Source organism: Elephas maximus, chromosome 4 (genome assembly GCF_024166365.1).
Source record: "Elephas maximus indicus isolate mEleMax1 chromosome 4, mEleMax1 primary haplotype, whole genome shotgun sequence".
NCBI classification, from domain to species: domain Eukaryota; kingdom Metazoa; phylum Chordata; class Mammalia; order Proboscidea; family Elephantidae; genus Elephas; species Elephas maximus.
Window position 1 is genome coordinate 147,558,930 of NC_064822.1, and position 6,405 is coordinate 147,565,334.

The 6,405-nt window shown below is 37.1% G+C and overlaps 1 non-coding gene across 1 annotated transcript; it reads left to right on the forward strand.

The window, feature by feature from the left end:
- The first annotated feature begins 2,113 nt into the window (after positions 1 to 2,113).
- On the forward strand, positions 2,114 to 2,218 carry LOC126076580 (U6 spliceosomal RNA). The gene has a single exon (XR_007517514.1). It is a non-coding gene; the product is annotated as a U6 spliceosomal RNA (small nuclear RNA).
- The last annotated feature ends 4,187 nt before the right edge of the window (positions 2,219 to 6,405 follow it).

The window sequence follows — 6,405 nt, forward strand, 5'->3', positions numbered from 1 at the left end:
TTCCATTGGTATTCCTCAGTATCATGTATATTCCTGAAACAATCTTTGTGAAGGGCTCTTACTGGCTAGACTTGAGTGATAAACATGTGGTTTAAGACGGGGAGGAAATGATTCTTAAAGGAAAATCAAATATAGTAACCAAAATAAAAATGAAGGTATTCTGGGCATAAAACCAACAAATAAAAATGCCCATATAGACCTTAGTACCTAATATGCAAACATATGTTTTTCCCATATTAACAATTTTTAAAAATGTTGTTTTAATGAACTCACTCCATCTGTATATATGGCTATAACTCAATTTAATTAATGTAATCATCAGGAATTCTGGGATGCTGTAATGATATACACTCCCCTTGTCAAGCACTTAAAGGGTAAATGAGTGATTCAGCTACATCGAACCTGCCCAGTACACATTGCTGGAAAAGCATTCACTACAATAAATATTCATACTTAGAACGTGGAGGAATGGGAAGTTGTACACAACAGTCAATGGTTTTTACCAGATACCATATTCTTCAAACAAGAACTGGAAGTATGCTAGTTGTGTGAATTAAATTGCTTTTCTGTTTATAACATCTCAAATGAACATTTTTACTCTATCCCCTCAGTGCCCATCTCCTCCATTCTTCATACGTGATTAAACTTACGCAATTTAAAGAAGCCTTAGTCCCATTGAACTGCCCCTACTTTTGGCTAATGTTCTCTTGCCCCTGGGCTGCTGTGCCCTTTTATTTTCATTTTGTTTTATGGGCCTGTCCAATCTTTGGCTGAAGGGCCAACCTCAGGAGTGACTTCATTACTGAGCTGAAAGTGTGTCCGGGGGCTATACTCTCAGGATTTCTCCAGTCTCTGTAAGGTCAGCAAGTCTGGTCTTTTTTTTTTTTTGAGTTAGAATTTTGTTCACGTTTTTCTCCATCTCTGTCCAGGACCCTCTCTTGTGATCCCTGCCAGAGCAGTCAATGGTGGTAGCTGGGCACCATCTAGTTGTACTGGACTTAGTCTGGTGGAAGCCATTGTAGATATGGTCCGCTAGTCCTTTGGATTAATCTTTCCTTTGTATTTTATTTGTGTTTTTAATTTTCTTCATTCCCCCTTGCTCCTGAAAGGGCGAGACCAGTGGAGTATCCTAGATGGCTGCTCACAGGCTTTTAAGACCCCAAACGCTACTTACCGAAGTAAAATGTAGAACATTTTCTGTATAAACTATGTTATGCCTATTGAGCTAGATGTTCCCTGAGACCATGGTCCCCACAGCCCTCAGCCGAGCAATTTTATCCTTCATGGAGTTTGGATGTGTAAATGGAGCTTCCATCTTGCCTTGTACTAGTTGTGCTGGCCTCCCCAGTATTGCATACTGTCTTACACTTCACCAAAGTTACCACTCATCTATTGTCCATTTAGTGTTTTTCCATCCCTGCCTCCCCCCCATAACCATCAAAGATTGTTTCTTTTTGTATGTAAACCTTTTCATGAGTTTTTACAGTAGTGGCCTCATACAATATTTGTCCTTTTGTAATTGACTTATTTCACTCAGCATAACGTCCTCCATATTCATCCATGTTATGAGATGCTTCACAGATTCACCATTGTTCTTCATCATTGCATAATACTCCATTGTGTGTATGTACCACAGTTTGTTTATCCATTCGTATGCTGATGGGCACTTAGGTTGTTTCCATCTTTTTGCTATTGTGAACAATGCTGCAATGAACAGGGTTGTGCATATGTCTATTAGTGTGACAACACTTATTTCTCTAGGATATATTCCTAGGCCACTCCCAGATCATGAAATAGTGGTTTCTATTTTCTTCCTCCATTTCTCTTTCAATTAATACTCACCATAAAGTCTTAAAATGTATACCCCAATCATATCATTACTCTGAAAAAATTCTTTAAAGATCAACAAAGTCCAAAGTTCTTTTATCAAAGATTACTCAATTTAACCTCTCTACAGACTTTAATAGTAATAGAAAAACTATACATCTGAAATGGTTAAGCACTGGGCAAATAACCAAAAGGTTAGGGGTTTGAACTCACCCAGAGGCACCTCAGGAAAAAGGTCTGGTGATCTGTTTCTGAAAGATCACAACCATGAAAAATTTATGGGTTGGTGCTTGCTTCAGCAGCACATATACTAAAATTGGAATGATACAGAGTTAAGTAGAATGTTCCTGAGAAAGGATGCACGTAAATTCATGAAGTGTTCTATATATTTTTAGCTTAACTAGTAAAAAAATGTCTGCTTTGGGCATCATGCTCTTTTAAAAACTATCTATATTGGAACAAAGAGGCAAAATCTACTCAAAAGATTAGGTAGGAACCTTAGAGGACAGTGATTTTATGTTAATGGAGGAGGAACAACTAAGAAAAGGAGTGAGAATGGTTGTGCAACTCAAAGAATGTAATAATGTCACTGAATTGCACATGTAGAAACAGTTGAATTGATATATGTTTTGGTGTGTATGTTCTCAACAAGAAAATAAAATTTTAAAAAATGCTGTTGGTTAGAGTTCTACTCAATGAGACGGAATTGATTTGAAGGCAACTGGTTTGATTAATCATTAAAATAGGATTTTAGTTCAAGAAAATGTATACAATGGAAAAAATATCAATTGAAAAATCTTTAAATATCATAAATAACTCAGCATTTAATTAATTCAAACTATCCCTGAACACTTATATATTGCTGTTCATGTGATAAGCATCAATCTGAGCACCTCGTTGTTGTTGTTAGGTGCCACTGAGTCAGTTCCAACTCATAGTGACCATATGTACAACAGAACAAAACACTGTGCAGTCCTGTGTCATCCTCACAATTGTTACATTTAAGCCCATTGTTGCAGCCACTGTGTCAATCTACCTCATTGAGGTTCTTTCTCTTTTTCGCTGAACCTCTATGTTACCAAGCATGATGTCCTTCTCCAGGATCTAATCCTCCCTGACAACATGTCCAAAATATGTGAGATGTAGTTTTGCCATTCTCATATATTTTGGACATGTTGTCAGGGAAACCCTGGTGGCGTAGTGGTTAAGTACTACGGCTGCTAACCAAAGGGTCGGCAGTTCGAATCCGCCAGGCGCTTCTTGGAAACTCTATGGGGCGGTTCTACTCTGTCCTATAGGGTTACTATAGTCGGAATCGACTCGACAGCACTGGGTGTTTGGGTTAGTCTTGCCATTATTGCTTCTAAGGAGCATTCTGGTTGTACTTCTTCCAAGAAAAATTTGTTCATTCTTTTCCCAGTCCATGGTATATTTAATATTCTTTGCCAATACAACTTTTAATTCTTCAGTCATTGTCCAGCTTTCACATGCATAGGAGGCAATTGAAAACACTACGGCTTGAGTCAGGCACACCTTAGTCTTCAAGGTGACTTCTTTGCTTTTCAACACTTTACAGAGGCTTTTTGCAGCAGATTTGCCCAATGCAATGCTCCCTTTGATTTCTTGACTGCTGCTTCCATGGATGTTGATTGTGGATCCAAGTAAAATGAAACCTTTGACAAATTCAATCTTTTCACCTTTTATCATGATGTTGCTTATTAGTCCAGTTGTGAGGATTTTGGGTTTCTTTATGTTGAGATGTAATCCATACCGAAGGCTGTGGTCTTTGATATCGGTTGGTAAGTTCTTCAAGTACTCTTCACTTTCAGCAAGCTAGGTTGTGTCATCTGTATAATGCAGGTTGTTAATCAGTCTTCCTCCAATCCTGACATCCTGTTCTTCTCCATAAAGTTCAGCTTCTCAGATTATTTGCTCAACATACAGATTGAATAGGTGTGCTGAAAGGATACAACCCTGACGCGCACCTTTCCTGACTTTACACCAATCAGTATCCCCTTGTTCTGTCTGAACAACTGCCTCTTGATCTATGTAAAGGTGCCTCATAAGCACAATTAAGTGTTCTGGAGTTCCCATTCTTCGCAATGTTATCCACAATTTGTTATGATCCACACAGTCAAACGTCTTGGCACAGTCAATAAAACACAAGTAAACATCTTTCTGATATTCTCTACTTTCAGCCAGGGTCCATCTGAAATCAGCAATAATATCCCTGGTTCTACGTCCTCTTCTGAATCTGCCTTGAATTTCTGGTAGTTCTCTGTCAATATACTGCTGCAGCCGCTTTTGAATGATCTTCAGCAAAATTTTACTTGAGTGTGATATTAATGATATTGTTCAATAATTTCCACATACAATGGGATCACCTTTCTTGGGAATAGGCATAAATGTGGATCTCTTCCAGGCAGTTGGCCAGGTAGCTGTCTTCCAAATTTCTTGGCATAGACTAGAGAGTAGTGCCAACGCTGCATCCATTTGTGGAAACATCTCAATTGGTATTCCATCAATCCTGAAGCCTTGTTTTTCTCTAATGACTTCAGCACAACTTGGACTTCTTTCTTTGGTACCATTGGTTTCTGCTCGTATGATACCTCCTGAAATGGTTGAATGTCAACCAATTCTTTTTGGTATAATGACCCCATGTATTCCTTCCACCTTTTTCTTTTTTTTTTTTTTTTTGATGCTTTCTGAATTGTTTAATATTTTCCCCATAGAATCCTTCAATATTGCAACTCAAGGCTTGAATTTTCCCTTCAGTTCTTTCAGCTTGAGACATGCAAAGTGTGTTCTTCCCTTTTGGTTTTCCATCTCCAGGTCTTTACACATGTCATTATAATACATTACTTTGTCTTCTCAAGCTGCCCTTTGAAATCTTCTGTTCAACTCTTTACTTCATCATTTCTTCCTTTCACTTTAGCTACTCTTCATTCAAGAGCAAGTTTCAGAATCTCTTCTGACATCCATTTTGGTCTTTTCTTTCTTTCCTATCTTTTTAATGACCTCTTGCTTTCTTCATGTATGAAGTCCTTGGTGTCATTCCACAACTTGTCTGGTCCTCAGTCATTAGTGTTCATTGGGTCAAATTTATTCTTGAGATGCTCTCTAAATTCAGGTGGAATATACTCAAGGTCGTACTCTGGCTCTTGTCAACTTGTTCTAATTTTCTTCAGTTTCAACTTGAACTTGCATATGAGCAATTAATGGTCTGCTCTGCAGTTGGCTCCTGGCCTTGTTCTGACAGATGATATTGAACTTTTCCATCATCTCTTCCCACAGATGTAGTTGATTTGATCCCTGTGTATTCCATGTGGCAAGGTCCACATCTGTAGTCACCATTTATGTTGGTGAAAAACGTATTTGCAATTAAGAGGTTGTTGGTCTTGCAAAATTCTATCATGTGACCTCTGGCATTGTTTCTGTCACCAAGGCTATATATTCCAACTGAGCACCTTAGATAAATAATTTCATTTCATCTTCAAAACACCACTTTCACTATTATTACCATTTTGTAGGTGAAGAAATTGGACCACATGGAAGTTAAGCAACTTGTTAAAGCCCATACCACCATTAAAAAATAGAGTCAAGATTCCAACTGAAACAGCTTGACTCTAAAACATCATGCTATGCTGCCTGTGGTGTTTAAGGATAGAAAACAGAAAATGGAAAAGAGTAATCTAGACTAAAAAATGAAAAATGCCTACATTAAGAAATATATTTCAACCAGAATATACTATTAATATGTACACACTGGCATCATTTAAGGTGAGAACTGCTGCCTTTCTATATATCAAACTCTGTCATTTGATTTGATTCTGACAAATTGGATATTGCTTTGACATCCATTTTTCAGTTTACATACTATTTTATTATAGCATACAAATGTTTACTGTTTTTAATGTTACTTCCTCGCAGACTATTGCAACTTAAAGTCTAGATGTTATCCTTATCCTTATACCTGGTGATAATAGCCAACAAAATATATCAAAGATGTTATGTAGAAAAAGTTATTTTTCTGGGCACACAAAAGTTTATATCAATTGGTATATTCACAGGCTTATTTTCCTGTGTCAATGGAAACAACTGGTATATTTATTGTGAGTTTGTTTAAAGTCTAACTCCATGAACAGTATCTCCCAGATAAGACGAATCCCTCCTACTCACATTTTCTAAAATCAAATACATTTACATTTCTTTGACGATGATAAATTATAGAATCGATACTTTCATCTCTTTGTTTTTGTCATCTTGTTGTTGTTGTTGTCTTTCTGGTGGCTTGTGTTTATATCTATTTTTAAGTTTCGCCCTTTAATGCTTTTATAGTGCACACTTCAAAGATGAGCACTAAAGGTAATGGTTTCTCGATTCAGACAGAATTGAAAATGACTTCCAATCTATTGCACACAAAGTTCTATTCTTATTATTTTCTTATTATTAGTTGATGAACATGACTAGAAAGGACAGGGAAAAAAAAGTTTTGCCTGTGTTTCTATGTGACTTATAAGAAGTTATTTAAGAGTTAACAGAATATCCAAGTGCCGAGAAGGATAAGTGCAATGGGAA